The sequence below is a fragment of the Arachis ipaensis genome, chromosome B4 (genome assembly GCF_059453495.1).
Source record: "Arachis ipaensis isolate K30076 ecotype BB chromosome B4, ASM5945349v1, whole genome shotgun sequence".
In the NCBI taxonomy this organism is placed as follows: Eukaryota; Viridiplantae; Streptophyta; class Magnoliopsida; order Fabales; family Fabaceae; genus Arachis; species Arachis ipaensis.
This window is the reverse complement of record NC_142439.1, coordinates 68,495,216-68,518,073: the sequence shown is the minus strand read 5'-3', so window position 1 is coordinate 68,518,073 and position 22,858 is coordinate 68,495,216. Positions and strand designations below refer to the sequence as shown.

Sequence of the window (22,858 nt, the reverse complement as noted above, 5' to 3'; positions counted from 1 at the left end):
AGGGGAGCTAATATTGAGAATCCATGATGAACGACTCAGCTTCAATGTTTTCAAAATCTCACAAGAAACAGATCAAGAGGACAAGGAACTAAGCACAAATGATAATGAGACACTAAAGGAGGAAACAAGCACTGAAGCATAGCTAGTTCGTTCTGAGACCCCCTTAACTGACAAACAAGGAAAACAACAATTGCCACAGCTCAAGGAAAAGTTGGAGGAACCCAAACCTCTAGAGGCAGGTGAAGACAGCGTCACAACTCCTTGGAGAAAAGAGGTCACCAAGGGGAAGGCAACCTCAAAAGAAACAAAGAAGAAGGTACCAAGGAGATGGAGGAACAAGAAGATCCCTACGGAAGACTTCTCTCCAGGGGATAGAGTTGTCTCAGCCTACTTCCCAGATATTCCCCCTAATCTCCCTACTGTGCTATCTCAATTACCCAAGGTCTTCACTATCAACAGAGTTCTTTCCCTGGAACATGTGGAGATCATTGATCCAACCAATGGATACAAGTCCACAGCAAGAGGGGAGGACTTTAAGCACTACCAACCACCGTGATGAAAGAAAAATGTCAAGCTAGTGACGCTAAAGAAGCGCTTCATGGGAGGCAACCCATGTTTTATATGCTTTCAGATGATAATGAATAAGTCAATCTTTATGAGCTTCAATCCAAACTTAACAAATAATTGGTGAAAATCTTCTTATGTAGAATATAGTGAGGAACAAGTTTGGTGTTCAAAGCAAACCAAGTTGCATATTAGTCTTAGGAGCTTTGAACACAAAACTTTCATCACAGTGCTTCAAACTAAGTTTGGTGTCACCCCATGGTGCCACCAAAATGCATATAAGGAACCACCAATAGTTAGTTAGTTAGTTGAAATTCATAAACAAACAATCAAATCCTTTCTTTCATTTTATTCTAGCCGTAGAGTTTTAATTTTCTTATATATTAATTCCCTTATTTCAAATCTTTATAGGAAAGGAAAAGAAGCATAAAAAGGGATTGATTGGACACTTAAATGGGGGAGATTTCGCCACTTAATGAAGAGCACTACACACATGTCTCAAGAGGGAACGCATGGGGAAATGCTGCCATGCAACATTGGAGAAACAAGACCCTTGAAGACCGAACCAATCACTCTCATTAAGTGATGATCCTTGTCTTTCCTTCATACACAACCCCATCCGTCCATCTAGTAAACATTCATGCAATCCACACCCTTCATTCACTCATGATTTTCTTATATAAGTGAACCTTAGTGCATGCTCACTCCTCACATTCAAATCCCCACTCTCCACACTTCTATTGGCACATTAAACCCTTCATCACACATTGCTTTAACCAACCCACTCTTCATCTATCCGAAGCCTCAAACCCCCTCAAACAACAACTCAAGTCATGGCATCATCAAGCTCAAAGAGGCAAAAGAGGAAGGAACCTATGGTGAGTACTCCTTTTGATGACAAAAGATTCAAGACTGCCTTTCATGAGCATGAATTTGAGCGGATAAGTGCCAGAAGGATATTGCCAGAATTAATCTTCCAAATCAATGCCAATGAATCACCACAGATTTGGAGAAAAATCAAACCGAGAGGGTGGCAATTGCTCACCAGTCCAGAGGGGAAGATCAATGGAAACATCATCAAAGAATTCTATGCAAATGCAGTTAGAGAGGATAAGACCAAAGCCCCAACCTTCAAAAGCTATGTGAGAGGAAGGGAGGTGGACTTCAGCCCAAGTGCCATAACAAGAGCTCTTCACTTGAAATCACCTCATTTTGATGAGGAGAGTTATCAGGCAAGGATAAGTAGAAGCCCCGATAAGGATGAGCTTTCAGAGATAGCATCAGATATCTGTGTCATAGCCGCTGACTGGGAGAGGTATTCAGATGGAAGACCAAAATTCATAAAAAGGGGAGACCTCCACCCTGAGGCTAAAGGGTGGTTTGAGCTTGTAAGGAGGTCCATCCTACCAGTTGCTAATAATTCAGAGGTCAACATCAATCGAGCCACTATGGTACAATGCTTAGTACAAGGTGGGGAAATCAAAGTGCATGAGCTCATTGCCGAAGGGATTCAAGAGTCAGCTGAGAAAGCTGACTCAGGTGCCAGACTTTGGTACCCCAGCACCATTCTCCGCTTGTGCAACAAGGCCAAGGTAATATTTGAGGACAGCAGCCCAGACTGGGTGAACCCAGGGAGGCCAGTCACACTCGAGCGAATGGTCTATACCACACCAGCTCAGCAACTAAGAAGGCCACATATAGGAAGGCAAAGGGCCCAGGAAGGAGCTCATCAAGAAGAATACCATCAGGAAGAATATCAACAAGAAGAGCATCATGACCCAGCCAACTTGAATATGACTCACCTTCTAAGAGCCATTGAAGATTTAGGACAGAGACATATGGAAGGACAAGAGCAAATACTGAACCGGCTGAGTCAACAGGAAGCATGGCAAAAACAACAAATGGAGCAGCAGCAGGAACAATACTCCCAGCTCACTCAAGCCATCAACCAAGTGAATGAGAAGCAAGAGACTCAAGAGAAGCACTTGCAAGAGCTCAACCAGCGGCAGATAGCCCAAATGAAAACTTTCAATGAGTTCAGTGTACTCAATGAAGGAAGGCAACTACATAGGGAGGAGTTCTATGTAAACACTCAAGCCGAGTTGAACTACATGACCAGTAATATGCATCATCTACACTATGCCATCCCCACATATGATGAGGTCCAAAAAGAATTTGTAGAACAAGAAGAGAGGAAAGTGAAACAGCAAAAGGAGACACTCAAAAAGAAGATGGAAGATAGTGGTTTCTGGAAGAAGCTGCTTGGAAAAGGCAAAGGAAGTGGGAGCACAAGCACTCAAGAGAGACACAATGAGGACAAGCAAGGAGGGGAGCACGGGCATCCACATGAATGAAAGGTGGTGGAGTTCCTTTTAGTCCATCGTTTTCTATGCTTTAAATAAGGAAGATCTTGTATGAAATAGAACCTGCTTCCATGTCATGTTAAAAAAAAAAATTCTGTCTTTTAAGTTTTCTTTCTGAATAGGTCCATGATTTCTGGTTTAAATGTCACTGCATTATTCCCTTATTTACTTGTAAGCTTGTCCCTTTTTATCAAATGAAGAAGAGAATGTTTATGTTTTTAAAAGACCAGAGTAGGGTTCATATTGTGGAAGTGCATTCATGAATCTTTGGGGTAGTCATAAGTTAGCTAAGTTAGTTCAACCACAAGGCTAGGAGGACAACTATCTATCCTAAATACTTGACTTTGGATATACTCATGAGACTAAGATAATAACAAGATCCTAAGAAAAGAAAAGGGAAAGAACAATGGAAGTGAAAAACAAAAGAAAAAGAGTAAGCAATAAGGTTAGGCATCAATAGTTTAATCTTGAGGCAAGTGTCTGTGGAGCTCCTGTGTGAGGGATCTACTTGGATGAATAAGCTCTTAGGGGTTCCTTATCACTTGGTAACTTGGGTTAAATAACTCAGGATTATCAGCTGAAAGTCCACTATCAAGAGTAACCTTCACTACAGAACACTTAGTAACCCAAAGAGGTGCTGGACACCAAGGTCTCAAGAAAAGAAAATAAATAAACTAAATGCCTGTAGTGTGTATGTATGGGGGAGAGACTTGAGGGAGTAAGTCCTTAGGGGTGCTTCAACACCTCGCACCTTGAACCAACTGGTTCGGGAGTGTTGGCTGAAAGCTTATCTTAAAGAGTTGCCCCCTTACAGAGCACTTAGCCTAAATAACACAAATAACCCTTGAAATAACAATAAAAGGATCAATGAATAAAAGTCTCATGAGATATAAACAAAGTAAGTGTTTAGGGACATGATAAAGGTCTGAAAGCCAGTAATGGAATGAACCTAAGTTGCTATGCATGAAACCACCATAAAATCAGTAATATGACTTCCACAGGAATGACTCATTCCTCTGGATATTCCATTCATCATTTTCTTGTTCCAGTACTTGCTTAGGGACAAGCAAGCTTTAAGTTTGGTGTTGTGATGCCAGGGCATCTTGGCCAGTTTCACTGACCTTTTCTTTACTATTTTTAGGTTAGTTTCATGCATTTCTTTAGGAAATAAGCTAGTTTTGGGTAAATATTCACTTATGCCTTGACTCAAGCATACATTGTGCATATTACATGATTTCATGAGGATTTTGCATAAGTTTAGTGACAAATATTATGTTGCATTACTCATGACTTGGACTAGAGCTTTGATGCATTTCGTTACTTGATTTCAGGACCAAAAAGAAGCAAGAAAAGGGGAGGTAACTTGCAAGATTAATGAGAAAAGTGATTGCCAATAACACTCTCAAAAAAGCCATCAATACCCACGTTAGAGAGTCACGTTAACCAAGTTAACATGAACTCTAACGTGGAGAAGAGAAGTTGAGCCAATGTTAGTGACACTCAACATTGTCACTAACGTTGGCAATCACTCATAAGTGGCCACGTTAGAAGCCACGTTAACCTAGTTAACGTGGCCTCTAACGTTAAAGGGGGGAAGAGAAGCCAACGTTAGTGACACTCAACATTGTCACTAACGTTGGCCTATGGTGCAAAGTATCACGTTAACTCCCACGTTAACTTGGTTAACGTGGGAACTAACGTAGAAGATGAAGAGTTATCGACAACGTTAGTGACACTCAACATTATCACTAACGTTGAAGCAACCACACAACCCCCAAGAGTCACGTTAACTTCCACGTTAACTTGGTTAACGTGGAAGTTAACGATGAGAAATGAAGGATGAGCCAACGTTAGTGACACTCAACATTGTCACTAACGTTGGGATGGCTGAAAAATGGCCACGTTAGAAGCCACGTTAACCTAGATAACGTGGACTCCAACGTGAGACCTAGGGGTACATTGGAACGTTAGTGACAATGTTGAATGTCATTAACGTTCTCGAAGGATGGCAAAGGCCACGTTAGAAGCCACGTTAACCTAGTTAACGTGAGCTTTAACGTGAAGCAAGAAGGGGCACACTGGAACGTTAGTGACAATGTTGAGTGTCACTAACGTTCTCGAAGGTTGACAAGGAAACGTTAAAAGCCACGTTAACCTAGTTAACGTGGGTTTTAACGTGAGGCAAAAGGGTGCATTGGAACGTTAGTGACAATGTTAAGTGTCATTAACGTTCCCGAACTTGGACTTTCACTAAATGATTAACACTCCTTACACCCTGAGCTTAAGTCTCTGCCCACTCCGCACTTTCTCTCTGCAAGTAAAGCCAAGCCCAAATAAAGAAAGGAATTGCTTCAAACTCAAGATCCAAAGGCCCAAGATTTGAAGAGTGAACTAGAAGCTGAGAAGAGTAGTATATATAGGAGTAGCTTTGAATTGTAAGAGAGTTCTGGAGGCTGAAGAACCACTCTCTGTATTTTACTTTCTTTGCAATTTCTAGTTTTATGATGTATTCTCCATCTTTGTTTTCATTTTCAAGAGCTATGAACAACTAAACCCCTTTCATTGGGTTAGGGAGCTCTGTTGTAATTTGATGGATCAATACTAATTTTCATTGTTCTTCTTCTATCTTTCCTCTTGATTTTACTTGAAAGATTTCGATCTTCATCCAATTGAGTAGTTATCTTGGAAGAGAAGCTATTCAAACTTAGATCTCTTTTGAACCTTGGAAGAGGAATGAAGAGATCAAGCTAGAAATGCTTTCTCATGCTGGACCAAATTGGGTTTGGATGGGTATGTGACTGTAACCCTCTCAATACTTGGTTTGGGAAATGCATGTGGTATAAACAGCGACCATACTTCATCTCTTCTCATGAGCAATTGACCAAGGAATTGGCTATTGATCAAGATTTGAGAGATTGAATTGCAAGGAATTGCAATTCAATCACTTAAGATTGCCAAGGAGATCAATGAGTGCATTGATTGAGGAAGAGATGAAAATGAACTTGATCCGGAGAATTGCAACATCTCCTAAGCCCAATGAACTCCCCATCTCTAATCTTACCCATTCTTTTTAATTTCTGCGATTTACTTTTATGAGCAAATCCACCATTCCTATTTATAATTCTGTAATTTATTTTCAGTCATTTACTTCCAGTCCTTTAATTCTAGCATTTACTTTTCTGTTATTTATATTCCCGCCATTTTATTTTCTGCAACTCTCAACCCAATTTCTGGATTCGCTCAACTAGAACATTCTTCTAATTAAAGTTGCTTGATCAATCAATCCCTGTGGGATTCGACCTCACTCTATTGTGAGTTTTTACTTGACGACAACTTCGGTACACTTGCCGAAGGAAGATTTGTTGAGAGACAAGTTTTTCCCGCATCAATTATGAGCTGATGATCATGAGTGAATGTATTTTCCCACTTTATAGCCTCTAATCTGTGTTTTCTGGGCTGAAAACTAGGTCGAAAACAGCCCAGAAATCGCTAGAGAAGAAATCTGCCATGCTGATTTTTGTCGCTGCGACGCGTCCGCGTGGAGCACGCGTTCATGTCACCTAGCGTCAAGGAAACTGTGGCAAATTATATATCAAATCGAAGCCCCGGACGTTAGCTTTCCAACGCAACTGGAACCGCCTCATTTTGAACCTCTGTAGCTCAAGTTATGACCGTTTTAGTGCGAGAGGGTCAGGCTGACAGCTTTGCAGTTCCTTCAACTTCTTGTATTCCTTCCACTTTTGCATGCTTCCTTTCCATCCTCCAAGCCATTGCTGCCCTGTAATCTCTGAAAACACTTAACGCACATATCAAGGCATCGAATGGTAATAAGAGAAGATTAATAATTAGCAAATATAAGATCAAAAAAGCATGTTTTAAATCATAGCACAAAATCAGGAAGGAAAAAGTAAAACCATGCAAATAGTATGAATAAGTGGGTAAAGAGTTGATAAAAATCACTCAATTGAGCATAAGATAAACCATAAAATAGTGGTTTATCAGGCGCCTATGGAGATCCGTGTCTTCTCCGACTTGGTAACAAGGCAAGAGTGGTGGAGGAGTATGCCAAGACGGTGGCTTCATCCAAGGAAACTCACGGAGGGAGGTTTAGTCGAGGACGTGGCAAGTATTTCCATCCGAGAGGTCAAAGCTTCAAGAGAGGAGGATATCCGCCTCAAGGGCAAGGAGGCTTTAGAAAGAACAATCAGAATCAGTTTTAGTATGCTAAGGGGAGAGGAAATCAGAGTAAGAATTCTTCGGATTTGACTTGTGTGCGTTGTGGGCGTTTTCATCCTTATGACTCATGCAAGATTGGTTTAGGTGGTTGCTTCAGTTGTGGGTTGCCTGGCCACATTTCGTGGGATTGCACTCGTGGGAGGAACCAGAATGTGGGCCAGAGTCAGCATCAAGGTCCAGTCTTTACTGTGAATACCAAGGATGCTTCCAAGGCGGATCCGTTGATGAGAGGTATTTGTTTAATTGGTGATAAGACTTTAATTGCATTGTATGATACTGGGGCTTCGCATTCCTTTATTTTGTTTGCTAAATTTGAGGAATTAGACTTGAAAGTGTCGGAGTTACCATTTGATTTGCATGTACATACTCCGCATCAGACAGTTATGACTAGGTCAGGTTGTAGACAAGTAGGTTTCAGGCTTGAGGGTAGAGACTTTATGCATGACTTGATCTGTTTGCAAATGATTGGATTGGAGATGATTTTGGGGTTTGATTGGTTGTCGAAGAATCGGGTTTTTTTAGATTGCTTTGAGCGGTCAATTCGGTTTATGTCGGAAGGAGAAAATGGAGCAGTGGTAGCTACGAGATATTATCTGAACTCTGTAATAATGCACTGTAGTGGGGAAGAGTGTTGATGCCAAGGCATCTTAGGCTAGTTTCACTAGCATTTTTCTGTTAGTTTTAGTTGTTTTATGCATTTTCTTGAGCTTAAAGTAACCAAGAATGGTTAAATGAATAACAAAGCAATGAACCATCCAAACAGTATGATTTTGATGCAAATTCCATGAGTTTTTAGTTATATTACTTGAATGCTATGAATGGAAGATTTCTCATGAAATTTTGCAAGACTTTGATGCAATTGTTTGGATGATTTCAGGGAAGAAGAGGCTAGGCAAGGAAGCAACAAAATCAATAAAGGAAGCTTGAATATCACATGTGGAGTTTAAGTTCCAGTTTAAGCTTAAACTGGAGCTTAAACGCCAGAATCATGAAGGCTAAGAAATGCTGGAACTGGCGTTTAACCTCCAGTTTAACCTTAAACTGGAAGTTAAACGCCAGAATGAGAATTTCACCAAGGGAGCTTAAACGTGTTCGACACAAATTCTCACCAAAGGCCTAGTTTCACTAGCATTTTTCTGTTAGTTTTAGTTGTTTTATGCATTTTCTTGAGCTTAAAGTAACCAAGAATGGTTAAATGAATAACAAAGCAATGAACCATCCAAACAGTATGATTTTGATGCAAATTCCATGAGTTTTTAGTTATATTACTTGAATGCTATGAATGGAAGATTTTGATGCAATTGTTTGGATGATTTCAGGGAAGAAGAGGCTAGGCAAGGAAGCAACAAAATCAATAAAGGAAGCTTGAATATCACATATGGAGTTTAAGTTCCAGTTTAAGCTTAAACTGGAACTTAAACTACCAAGCCATATAATGCTGGAAATGGCGTTTAAGTTCCAGTTTAAGCTTAAACTGGAGCTTAAACGCCAGAATCATGAAGGCTAAGAAATGCTGGAACTGGCGTTTAACCTCCAGTTTAACCTTAAACTGGAAGTTAAACGCCAGAATGAGAATTTCACCAAGGGAGCATTTCCACGTTTAACCTCCAGTTTAACCTTAAACTGGAGGTTAAACGCCAGAAGTAAGACAGGCACCAGGAGCATTTCCACGTTTAAGCTCCAGTTTAAGGTTAAACTGGAGCTTAAACGTGTTCGACTATTTCTCTCCTCCAGGGTTGCTTTCTCATTTCCACGTTTAAGCTTCAGTTTAACCTTAAACTGAAGCTTAAACGTGTTCGACTATTTCTCTCCTCCAGGGTTGCTTTCCCATTTCCACGTTTAAGCTTCAGTTTAACCTTAAACTGAAGCTTAAACGTGTTCGATCCAATTGCTCCTCCAGGGTTGCTTTCTTCATTTCCACGTTTAAGCTTCAGTTTAACCTTAAACTGAAGCTTAAACGTGTTCGACATTTCACACTCCTGGGTTGCTTTCTTCCATTTCCACGTTTAAGTTTCAGTTTAACCTTAAACTAAAACTTAAACTTCAACTTAAACGCCACTTTTTGAAAGGATTTCTGGGCCAAATATATTGAAGTTTAAGTTGGCATTTGAGCACAAACATTAACTTAAACGTATTATGGTATGAAACCCAATTGAATATCATGGTTTATGGGATTGGGCCTGAAGAATTGATGAGTCTGGAGCTTTAATTTGTTGAGTCTTGTGTCATTACTTGTTTATCACTAAGTTTGCTCAATGAATGTTACAGAATTGGATCACAGCCTCATCAGGATTATGGACCATAAACCCAAAGCAAAAGGAATTCAGGGAAAGGCCTCAAAGCCCAAGAAACACAACAGAAGCTCAATTTAGAAAGTGTATAAATAGGATAGAATTTAAGTTAGTAAGGAGGAAGTTTTACACACAGAGAACTTTGGATCATTTTTCTTTAGTTTTGTAATTGAATTCAGAGCTATGACTCACTAAACCCCTTTCATTGGGTTAGGGAGCTCTATTGTAATTCAATGAATCAATAATAGTTTTATCTTCTTCTTCAATCTTTTCTCTTGAATTTTGTTAGAAAGCTTCTCGATCTAATTCCATTGGGTAGTTGTCTTGGGAAAGAAACTACCCATAATTGGAATCCTTCGGAACCTTGGGAAAGGAATGGAGGATTCATGCTAGAGAAGCTTTCTCACAGTGAATTGGATTGGGGTTTGGATGGATATTGTGACATGTAATCCTACCAAATTGTGGTTCATGAAACTGTGTGGTATAATCAGTGATCGAGCATCATCTCTTCTTATGAACATTTAAACCAAGGGATTGGGAATTTGTTTGTTTTTAGAGAGAATTGGTGAGCCAAGGGATTGGGATCCAATCATATAAGATTGCCAAGCAAAATTCAATGAATGCATTGGTTGAGGAAGGGATAAAAGTTGTTTTGATTCGGAGATCTCAATATCTCCTAACACCCAATGAACTCCCCATTTCTGATTTACCACTTTCTCTTTACATTCTGCAATTAAATTCATGCAATCACCCCCATCCCTTTTAATTTCAGCAATTTAGCTTCTCGCTCTTTAATTCATGCAATTTTACATTCCGCAATTCTCATCTAAATCTTGATTCCGCTCAACTAGAACATACTTCTAATCCGAATTGCTCACTCAACCAATCCTTGTGGGATTCGACCTCACTCTTTGTGAGTTTTTACTTGACGATAACCGGTGCACTTGCCGGAAGGAATTTTGCCGATCGTGCAATTTCCTAAATCGTAGCATATCAAGTTTATGCGCATCAAGTTTATGGCGCCGTTGCCGGGGATTGGTTTTCGATTGACAATTCTCAAATTGGAAGTTAACTAGATTGAGCATTTTTCTTGCTTTGTTAATTCAGTTCAAGTTACTTGTTGAATTTTAATTTCTGCACTCTGTTACATGCTTTCTTTCTTTATGCCTTTAAATTCAAGCAACTAACTCACTGACTCACTAACTATTTGAATTAATTCCTCAACTGCTCTAACCATACTCTTCCATTAACCAAGAGTATTTCACTTGTTTGTTGCCTGTGCTGTGTTTTTGTATGACAGGTAGGAGAGGAGAGACATCAACTCCTCATTATACCGAACCAGAGAGGACCCTTCATAAACTTAGAAGGGAAGCAAGAGGGAAGAGAGTACTGGGAGAAGAAGAATCTGAAGGAGAATCTGAGGACAATTTTGAGGAAGCTCTAGATCTCAACATGGATAGAGAAGTTCACAACCATGAGAGAGCTGATGGAAACAATGCCATTCCTGAGAGGAGGGTTCTTGGTTCATACATAAACCCAACCTCTGGGAATTGTGGTAGCAGCATTCAGAAACCACCCATTCAGGCCAACAATTTTGAACTCAAACCACAGCTAATATCACTTGTGGAGGATCATTGTTCATTTCGTGGGAGTGCTAATGAAGATCCAAACCAACATCTCACAAAATTCCTGAGAATTTGTGACACTGTGAAGTCCAATGGAGTCCAGGAAGATACCTATAAACTGCTCTTGTTCCCATTTTCACTTAGGGACAAGGCAGCTAAGTGGCTGGAATCATTCCCAAGGGGGAGCCTAACAACCTGGGATGAGGTGGAAAGCAAGTTTCTGGCACGTTTCTACCCCCCACAAAAGGTCAATAGGCTTTGATCTGAGGTTCAGACTTTTAGACAACAAGATGGTGAAACTCTCTATGAGGCATGGGAGAGATTCAAGGATTTGACAAGGAAATGCCCACCAGACATGTTCCATGACTGGGTGCAATTGCATATTTTCTATGATGGACTTTCTTATGAATCAAGGAAGGCTATAGACCATTCATCAGGAGGTTCATTGAACAGGAAAAAGACTGTGGAAGAAGCCATTGAAGTGATTGAGACAGTCGCTGAGAATGAGTACTACTATGCTTCAGAGAGACACAACACTAAGGGAGTCATGGAGCTGAACCATGTTGATACAATTTTAGCCCAAAACAAGGTGTTTGCCAAGCAACTAGCAGAGCTCACCAGGAAATTAGAAACAAAGCAAGTGGCTGCAATACACACACAAGATCAAGAGGAAGTAAGCACTGAAGGAGGTGATTGGGAAGAGGCCAATTATGTAGGAAATCAACAAAGGCAACCATATGATCCACATTCTAACACTTACAACCCAGGTTACAACCCAGGCTGGAAAAACCACCCAAACTTTGGGTGGGGAAACCAGCAAAACCAACATAACAAGTCCACATACCAAAACTCCAACCAAAGATCATACCAAGCCACACAAAACACTTACTCCCAACCATCATATCATGGCCAAAATAATCAACCTACCCAACCTAATCCGAACCAACAATTTCAAGATCAATTAAACAGGATAGAAGGAATGCTGGCAAACATGGGTCAGGACATAAGTGAGTTGAAAAGCTTTAGGGATGATGTGAGATCTACCTTAAGAAACCATGGTGAAAAACTCAAGAGGATGGAGTCTCAAGTAGGAGAGCTATCTCAACAGGCCCCCAAGTCAACTGCAGTGTTCCCTAGTGACACAGAAAAGAATCCTAAAGGGGAACAAAAGGGAGTGAGATGGGAAGAATGCAAGGCCATCACCATATTGAAGGAAGTCTCAGAAGAAGAAGGAATCAGACCCTCAGAACAGGAGCCAGAAATCTTGAAGGAAGGTGTGGAAGAAGCTAAGCAGGAAAGTGAAACTGAGCAAGCCAAGGAACTGCAAAAAGGCATGCTGGAAACATACCAACCAAAAGCACCATTTCCTCAGAGGTTAGGAGGAGGTGAAAAATGGAAAACCTATTCAAGGTTTTTAGAGACATTTAAGTCTCTCCATATCAATATTCCCTTCCTTGAGATTCTCCAGCAGATGCCTACACATATCAAGTATTTAAAGGAATTGCTGAGCAAGAAAAGAGTTTTGAAGGGAGGACAAACTGTAATAATGAACAAAGAATGCAGTGCCCTCATCAAGAAGGACATAGTCTCTAAGAAAACAGACCCAGGAAGTTTTCATATCCCCTGCATCATAGGGGAAACAAAAATTGACAGAGGATTCTGTGATCTAGGAGCTAGCATAAATGTGATGCCTCTGACTCTTATGAAGAGGCTACAACTGAATGAGGTGAGATCCACTGATGTAATCATACAACTGGCTGACAAAACTCGGAAGCAAGCTGAAGGGGTAGTTGAGAATGTGCTGGTGAAAGTGGGAAATTATTTCTTCCCCACAGACTTTGTCATTTTGGACATGGAGGAAAGCTACCTACACCCTATCATTCTGGGAAGGCCATTTCTAGCCACTGCTAGAGCGCTCATAGATGTAGAACAAGGAGAGCTAATTTTGAGAATACATGATGAACAGCTCATTTTCAATGTTTTCAAACCTGCATCTGAGCCTGAACCAGAACCTGAAAAGCCTAAGGATGATAGTAGCCATCTGTGTTTGGAGGAAAGCAATCCAGCAGCTGAAACTCTGAAACAGTCCTTGGAAGGCAAACAAGAATTGCAAGAGTTAAAGCCACAAGAATCAATAGAAACAGATCAGAAGGATCCTCCTGGCATAAGGGTCAATGAAGAAATCCTCAAGAGAAAGGGAAGAATTGTAAAGAAATTGCCAAGAGGGTGGAGAAACAAGAAAATTCCCACTGAAGGTTTCTCTCCGGGAGATAAAGTGATATCAAGTCATTATCTGCCAATCCCACCTGGCCTCAAAACCATTCCTTCCCAGCTCCCTCAAGTGTTCACAATCAGGAAAGTTCTTTCTATGGAACATTTGGAAATCATGAAGGAATCAAATGGGGACGTTTTCATAGTGAGAGGAGAGGACATCAAGCACTACAATCCACCCTAACAAGGGGCAACCGTCAAGCTAATGACGTTAAAGAAGCGCTTGTTGGGAGGCAACCCAACCTGAGGTAATACTCCCTTGCTGTTTCTTTTATTTGTTTCAATAAAAAGGTGAAGTAGTTTCTGTGCATTGCAAAGAATTAAGTTTGGTGTTTCACACCAAACAATGAATTCGTGGATCAATAATTCAAAGGGGAATGTGTGACTCTAAGTTTGGTGTTCCACCACACAGATCAACTGAACACAACAACCTTTGAATTATATGAAAGGAGCAACCATTCTAAGCAATCACAGGAATGCTTAAAATCCTTAGCAGCAACTTCATTCCAAGGAGAATTCAAGGACTCAAAGAGCAGAGGAGTAAGTAGGAGACTAAGTTTGGTGTTCACACACCAACTTAAGACTCAGACACTTGCCCATACATAGTTGAGCTAACCACTCAAGTGCTTGAGAAGCAAGCAACTTCATCACTCTTTGCAGGAAAGGAAACAAGGATCTGAGAAAGAACATGAAGCAACAATTAGGAGAAGAAGGAGAAATCAAATTGTTTCCTGGCAACAAAGAGAAAACAAGAAATTTCACAAGGTGGTGGTGTTCCTTGACCATTCTTTAAAAGGCAAACAAAAGCATGCTTGTTCTGGTTTAAACTGTAATTGTTGAATCTTTCTGGAATGTGAAGTTTTTAGTATGAGTGTCTGTTTACTGCTTTGAATAAAGTGAATGCCTAGATGTTTGGATATAACTTCACCTTCTTAAACAAATGCTTGCCATGCTTGTTCTGTTTCCAAAAATAAAAGAAAAAGTTTGAACAAAAGTAACTTGGCTCAATTAGTGACAAATCAAGTAGAATTAAGTGGTGGTATGCATGCTTGATTGTTTAGTCAGATCACTGGAAATAGAGTGTAGAATTATCATTTTTTGTGTAGAAATTGAAAACTGTCTATGGATCTTAATGAATAAATGTCTTTGGCCATGAAAAAGAAAGAAAAAGAAGAAGAAAAAGCCACTGAAAAAGGGCAACCAAAAAGCAAAAAAATTGAGAAAATAAGCTAGGCACCAATGGTTTGAACTTCTGAGACAAATGCCTGTGGTGTTTATGTATTAAGGATATGCTTGGATGAATAGGTTCTGAGGAGTGTTTCAACACTTGGTAACTTGGGTTAACTAACCCGGGATTATCAACCAAAAGTCCATTATCAAGAGCAACCTAAATACAAAACATTTAGTCACACAAAGAGGTGCTGGGCACCAATGTCTCAAGAAGAAATGTGAACTAAAATGCCTGGAGTGGATATGTGTAGTGCACTGATAAGAAAAAGAAAATGCCAAAGGCTTGTGCAACACATGACACTAAGCAAACAAGGAGCAAAGGAGCTCTAAGAAAAAGAAAAGAAAAACAAAGAAGAGAAAAGTGCCAAGGACATAAGAATAACAAGAGGCCATAGCAGTGTTTGATGGATGCAATGAAAAAGTGATAATCTTACCTGATAAGAATGAAAAAGTGATGCTGCAACTTTCTGCATAAAACCCTTCTGATGAACTTCAAATGCTTGCTAATATAGCCAATATAATTGCTTTCTGTTTCAAACTTTCTTCTCAAATAACTCAGGACTTGCTTAGGGACAAGCAAGTATTAAGTTTGGTGTTGTGATGCCAAGGCATCTTAGGCTAGTTTCACTAGCATTTTTCTGTTAGTTTTAGTTGTTTTATGCATTTTCTTGAGCTTAAAGTAACCAAGAATGGTTAAATGAATAACAAAGCAATGAACCATCCAAACAGTATGATTTTGATGCAAATTCCATGAGTTTTTAGTTATATTACTTGAATGCTATGAATGGAAGATTTCTCATGAAATTTTGCAAGACTTTGATGCAATTGTTTGGATGATTTCAGGGAAGAAGAGGCTAGGCAAGGAAGCAACAAAATCAATAAAGGAAGCTTGAATATCACATGTGGAGTTTAAGTTCCAGTTTAAGCTTAAACTGGAGCTTAAACGCCAAAATCATGAAGGCTAAGAAATGCTGGAACTGGCGTTTAACCTCCAGTTTAACCTTAAACTGGAAGTTAAACGCCAGAATGAGAATTTCACCAAGGGAGCTTAAACGTGTTCGACACAAATTCTCACCAAAGGCATCTTAGGCTAGTTTCACTAGCATTTTTCTGTTAGTTTTAGTTGTTTTATGCATTTTCTTGAGCTTAAAGTAACCAAGAATGGTTAAATGAATAACAAAGCAATGAACCATCCAAACAGTATGATTTTGATGCAAATTCCATGAGTTTTTAGTTATATTACTTGAATGCTATGAATGGAAGATTTCTCATGAAATTTTGCAAGACTTTGATGCAATTGTTTGGATGATTTCAGGGAAGAAGAGGCTAGGCAAGGAAGCAACAAAATCAATAAAGGAAGCTTGAATATCACATGTGGAGTTTAAGTTCCAGTTTAAGCTTAAACTGGAACTTAAACTACCAAGCCATATAATGCTGGAAATGGCGTTTAAGTTCCAGTTTAAGCTTAAACTGGAGCTTAAACGCCAGAATCATGAAGGCTAAGAAATGCTGGAACTGGCGTTTAACCTCCAGTTTAACGTTAAACTGGAAGTTAAACGCCAGAATGAGAATTTCACCAAGGGAGCATTTCCACGTTTAACCTCCAGTTTAACCTTAAACTGGAGGTTAAACGCCAGAAGTAAGACAGGCACCAGGAGCATTTCCACGTTTAAGCTCCAGTTTAAGGTTAAACTGGAGCTTAAACGTGTTCGACTATTTCTCTCCTCCAGGGTTGCTTTCTCATTTCCACGTTTAAGCTTCAGTTTAACCTTAAACTGAAACTTAAACGTGTTCGACTATTTCTCTCCTCCAGGGTTGCTTTCCCATTTCCACGTTTAAGCTTCAGTTTAACCTTAAACTGAAGCTTAAACGTGTTCGACCCAATTGCTCCTCCAGGGTTGCTTTCTTCATTTCCACGTTTAAGCTTCAGTTTAACCTTAAACTGAAGCTTAAACGTGTTCGACATTTCACACTCCTGGGTTGCTTTCTTCCATTTCCACGTTTAAGTTTCAGTTTAACCTTAAACTAAAACTTCAACTTCAACTTAAACGCCACTTTTTGAAAGGATTTCTAGGCCAAATATATTGAAGTTTAAGTTGGCATTTGAGCACAAACATTAACTTAAACGTATTATGGTATGAAACCCAATTGAATATCATGGTTTATGGGATTGGGCCTGAAGAATTGATGAGTCTGGAGCTTTAATTTGTTGAGTCTTGTGTCATTACTTGTTTATCACTAAGTTTGCTCAATGAATGTTACAGAATTGGATCACAGCCTCATCAGGATTATGGACCATAAACCCAAAGCAAAAGGAATTCAGGGAAAGGCCTCAAAGCCCAAGAAACACAACAGAAGCTCAATTTAGAAAGTGTATAAATAGGATAGAATTTAAGTTAGTAAGGAGGAAGTTTTACACACAGAGAACTTTGGATCATTTTTCTTTAGTTTTGTAATTGAATTCAGAGCTATGACTCACTAAACCCCTTTCATTGGGTTAGGGAGCTCTATTGTAATTCAATGAATCAATAATAGTTTTATCTTCTTCTTCAATCTTTTCTCTTGAATTTTGTTAGAAAGCTTCTTGATCTAATTCCATTGGGTAGTTGTCTTGGGAAAGAAACTACCCATAATTGGAATCCTTCGGAACCTTGGGAAAGGAATGGAGGATTCATGCTAGAGAAGCTTTCTCACAGTGAATTGGATTGGGGTTTGGATGGATATTGTGACATGTAATCCTACCAAATTGTGGTTCATGAAACTGTGTGGTATAATCAGTGATCGAGCATCATCTCTTCTTATGAACATTTAAACCAAGGGATTGGGAATTTGTTTGTTTTTAGAGAGAATTGGTGAGCCAAGGGATTGGGATCCAATCATATAAGATTGCCAAGCAAAATTCAATGAATGCATTGGTTGAGGAAGGGATAAAAGTTGTTTTGATTCGGAGATCTCAATATCTCCTAACACCCAATGAACTCCCCATTTCTGATTTACCACTTTCTCTTTACATTCTGCAATTAAATTCATGCAATCACCCCCATCCCTTTTAATTTCAGCAATTTAGCTTCTCGCTCTTTAATTCATGCAATTTTACATTCCGCAATTCTCATCTAAATCTTGATTCCGCTCAACTAGAACATACTTCTAATCCGAATTGCTCACTCAACCAATCCTTGTGGGATTCGACCTCACTCTATTGTGAGTTTTTACTTGACGATAACCGGTGCACTTGCCGGAAGGAATTTTGCCGATCGTGCAATTTCCTAAATCGTAGCATATCAAGTTTATGCGCATCAAGTGTCAGGGTTATATTCTGTTGGCTGCTAATGTATTGGGTGATGCCCAGAACTTAGATCAGATTCCGATAGTTAGAGACTATTCGGAGGTATTTCCGAAGGATATTCCTGAATTTCCACCTCAAAGGGAGATTGAGTTTGCGATTGAATTGGTGTCAGGAGCTGGACCAGTGTTAATTACGCTGTATAAGATGGCTCCGATAGAGCTGGCAGAGTTAAAGACTCGGTTAGAGGAACTTCTGAACAAGAGGTTCATTCGACCGAGTGTATCACCGTGGAGAGTGCCAGTTTTATTGGTGAAGAAGAAAGATGGAGGAATGCGTTTGTGCGTGGATTACCAACAGCTAAACAAAGTAACTGTGAAGAACAAGTACCCGCTGCCAAGGATAGATGACTTGATGGATCAATTGCAAGGAGTCGGAGTGTTTTCCAAAATTGATTTGAGATCTGGTTACCGTCAGATAAGGGTGAAGGAGGATGATATCCCTAAGACTGCGTTTAGGACGCGCTATGGACACTACAAGTTTGCGGTGATATCCTTTGGGTTACCGAATGCACCTGCTGTTTTCATGGATTACATGAACTGAGTGTTTCATGCCTTTTTGGACAAATTCGTGGTGGTTTTCAGGTGAATGAGGGTCAATCCCACGAGGATTGATAGATTAAGCAACAATGGTTAAGTGATTTACTTAGTTAGACAAATAGAAAACGGTGTTGAAGGTTCAAAAGCATAAACAGTAATTTCAAAATATCAGAAAACAAACAATAAAATTGAAATGAATAATATATGAGAAAATAGTTAAAGCTTCAGAGATATCTATTTTCTAGATTGACTTTTCTTACTAACTATTTTAATCATGCAAGATTTAATTCATGGCAAACAATATATGACTAAGCCCTAATTCCTTAGACCTTCTTAGTCAACCCTAACTTTCATCAACCGCCAATTCCTTGGTCATTTAATTCCAATTAGAGGATGAAGTTCAATTCTAATTTATGTACCACAGAAACTCTAATTACCCAAATATAAAAGGATTATATGTCACATATCCCGTTAAGTCCAGATAATTAGAAGTTTAGGAGAAATTATTTTCAAGCTGTTGTTCAAGTAAAGAGCTTTTCCAAGTTATACAAGAACTCAATTAGAATAAGGGTCATACTTTCGTTCCACCCAAATTCATAAGATAAAGAACGAAAATGATTCTTGAAAAAGAAATCAATACATGAATTAAAATAGAAAAATAATAGTATCAATCCATACAATAGATAGAGCTCCTATCCTTAACAATGGAGGTTTAGTTGCTCATGGTTCAAAGAGAAAATAAGGATTCTGAAAAACAGTAAATTATGGAATGAGGTAGGAGAGAAGAGAGAGCCCGAAGGGCTGATTCTTTTCCCTTTTATATCTAATCCTAATTAATGTAAAATACATTGTCTAAAACTAAAATAATATCTTTTTCTAATTGTAAATAAAATAAAAGTTGAATCAAAATTAATTTGATTGATCCGTGCAGGGCTTGAGGAGCGTGGGGACCATGGATTCATTAATCTCCACGCTGAAGTTGGCTTTTTCCAAGTTCAACGTGGAGAAGGCAGTGTGGTCTTTAGCGTGTTCCTTTGAATCCACGCTGAACTTGGCTTTTCCCAAGTTCAGCGTAGAGAAGGCAGCGTGTGCTTCCCTGGGAGTTCTCAAATCCACGCTGAACTTGGCAAGAACCAAGTTCAACGTGGATGATGCAGAGGTTGCAGGAAGAGAAATGTGCATTATTATATTTCCTTGGAAAGCCCTAGAAGTTAACTTTCCAATGTCGCTAGAATCACATCAATTTGACCTCTGTAGCTCAAGTTATTCTTGTTTGAGTATAAGGAGGTCAGGATTGACAGCATCATTCGCTTTCTTCCTTTTCTGCTACAAAACTCCGTCAAATCCATCCAAATGCTACCTGAAATAAATAGAATTGTGCAAAACTCAAAGTAGCATCCATAGTGGCCAAAAGATATTTAAATTTTGATTAAACTTAGTAATTCAAGTGCAAATTCACAAGGAAAAGATAGATAAGATGCTCACGCATCACAATACCAAACTTAAATTGTTGCTTGTCCTTAAGCAACCAAAATAAGTGCATGATTAAGATGTGAATTTGCATGAGAAGTGAGAGTTCAGTTATGCTTAAGTCTATTCTTAAAGTGGGGTTTATCTCCTGCAATTCTGAACAGTTCTGGCATCTCACTCTCCTTTAAATCAGAGGACTATCACTGTCATTCGGAATTAGAATCTGGATTATATTATGAATTCTCTGATCTTTCTACTTCAGTTTAATCCTTGAACACAACAAATTTCCTTTAATTCTCTTTTCTATGGTGCTTTGCACCTTGAGCCTAGCCGTGACTTTAAATGTTTTGTCTCAAGTTTCACTTGACACAAAAACACCACAAGCACTTAACTGTGGAACTCTCTTTAAGTTCTGATTTTTCTTTCAATTACTCCCAGACAGTGGTGTTGAAAGCCTTGGGCATACTCTGCCAAATGCATTTGGTCTCGACTCTAAATATTCTGTCTCAAGGATTACTTGACACAAGAACACCACAAGCATATGACTAAGGAAACAACTCTTTGAGCTTTTAATCATGTCTGACCTCTTTAGTCATTGATGCTGACGTGGCAGAAATTGGCGGATTAAAAAATTAATGTAAGAGATACATTGCAGGTACAGTTCTTAACCAACAAAAATCCGCTTATCAATTTAGAAGGGTTGTTACAAAATTAGAATTAAAATACTGGGAGTATGAATCCCAGGTCGTCTCCCAACGAGTTGCAGAAAGAAGTGCTATTTTATTAATCAGATGTTTTCAAAAATGGTTTCGAGTTGATAAACAGGAAATTGAATCAGAGAATTTATGTAATTTAAATAAAAATCTTGACCGGGAGTAGATTAGTCGGAGGTCCTATCCTTGTTGGAGTTCTCCCAAGATTAATCGATAATTGAAGGTTGTTCTGCTTAGTTATCCTTTACCAGGTAGAGGAAAGTCAAGCAAGTTGGAAGTCTATTTCTATTCACAAGTTCTAATCCTCTCCCTTGGGAAGGATTAGTGTCAGTGATTAGAGAGCGATCCAACAATAAACCCAATTACAATTTTACTCTTGAGCATTCCAACTCAAGGTTCTCCTTTCAATCAACTCCCAATCAAGTTATGAAACTACTTGCTCATTATGAATGTAAACTTCACAAAATAAGAAGGGGAAATAAAGGAAAACATGATGAATAATAATAAAAAAGATCAGTTAAAAATAAAAATAGTTCTTGTATTAATAAATTCTAAAAAAAATCCAATAGTAACTCTGAACAAATTAAAGATATGAAAGAGTAAGTGACAAGTAAGGAAACAAACTAGAATGATGAAGTCTTGGCGGAGGTAATAACTCTTCTCAATATCCCAATCCAAAAAGCAATAAAAATAAAATCCTAAGAACTATGAATGTGTAGAGAGAAAACCTAGAGGAGGAGTAAAATCAGATCTCAAACTAAAAAAATCATGCTGAATGAATTTCCCCTGGTCTCTGCATGTTCCCTGGCTCTAATATGTTTTTCTGGGCCAAAAACTGGGTCAAAACATGGCCCAAAATTGCCCCCAGCGAATTCTGCAAATTCTGCAGATCGCGCACGTCACGGGATCGCGTCATCCACGCGTTCGCGTCATCCAGCGTTTTGCCTTGCCACGCGTGCGCGTCATCCACGCATTCACGTCACTTGTGCAGTTTCCAATCCATGCGTTCGTGTCAGGCATAAGAGCGCGTCACTGCAATTTCTCCATTTCGCGCGGTCGCGTGAGCCATGCGTCGGCGTCGCTTCTCGCTGGTCATCTCCTTAATTTCTTGTGTTCCTTCCATTTTTGCAAGCCTCTTCTCCAATTTCCAAGTCATTCATGCCCTATAAAGCCTGAAACACTTAACACAGGGGTCACGACATCGAGTGGAATAAAGGAGAATTAAAATACATAATTAAAAGTCTATAGGAAGCAAGCTTTCAACCATGGAGTAATTTTGGGAAGGAATTGTAAATACATGCTAATCATATGAATAAGTGGGTAAAGATTTGATAAAACCACACAATTAAACACAATATAAACCATAAAATAATGGTTTATCAACCTCCCCACACTTAAACATTAGCATGTCCTCATGCTTAGTTGAAGGAGATAAAATAAATGAGTAGGAACATGTAAAACTCATGCAATGCAATGCAGCCTATACATATGAATCCAACTATATGATTCTTGTCCACTTGGTTAAAAGTAAATAAGCTCTTCAAGACAATCACAAATCAAATTCCACTAATTCAATTCTTATACAGTAAGAACAGATAAAAATTCAAGAAGGTGGCTCATGAAAGCAAGGAACATAGAATTTAAGCATTGAACCCTCACTGATGATGTATGTACACTCTAATCTCTCTAGTGTATAGGGTAATCACTCTACCCTTCTCTAATCATGCTCTCTAATTTTTTGTTCTTCACCTAACCAATCAACAACATTTAATGTACCAATGCAAACATCATGAGGTCTTTTCAAGGTTGTAATGGGGTTAAGGTAAAGGTAAGGATACATATATGGCTAAGTGAGCTTATAAATTGAATCTTTAATTAAACTAAGCTTTCACCTGATCATGTATGTATATTCTATATAACTTTAAATTTCATACCTAGCTACCCAAAATTTTCCTTTCACATTCCATACTCATGCATCAACCTTTATTTTGATTTTATCATATGTGCATTGATCTTTAAATTTTAAAATAGCATTGGGGTAATTTTGCCCCCTTATTTTATTTATTGAATATTTTTGGATTTTTTTTAAATAAAAATTAAACATAGCTTATCAATGCACATGGATTTCTAATTTTTATAGTCTCACATGAGTAGGTACCCAAATTTCCATTATATTATCATGACACATTCCCTTGTTATCTTTTGTTCTCCCA

The 22,858-nt window shown here is 38.9% G+C and overlaps 1 non-coding gene across 1 annotated transcript; it reads right to left on the bottom strand.

Annotated features, from left to right (window-relative positions):
* Nucleotides 1–11,332: 11,332 nt before the first annotated feature.
* LOC148567809 (small nucleolar RNA R71) lies at nucleotides 11,333–11,436 on the bottom strand. The gene has a single exon (XR_015882825.1). It is a non-coding gene; the product is annotated as a small nucleolar RNA R71 (small nucleolar RNA).
* Between the last annotated feature and the right edge of the window lie 11,422 nt (nucleotides 11,437–22,858).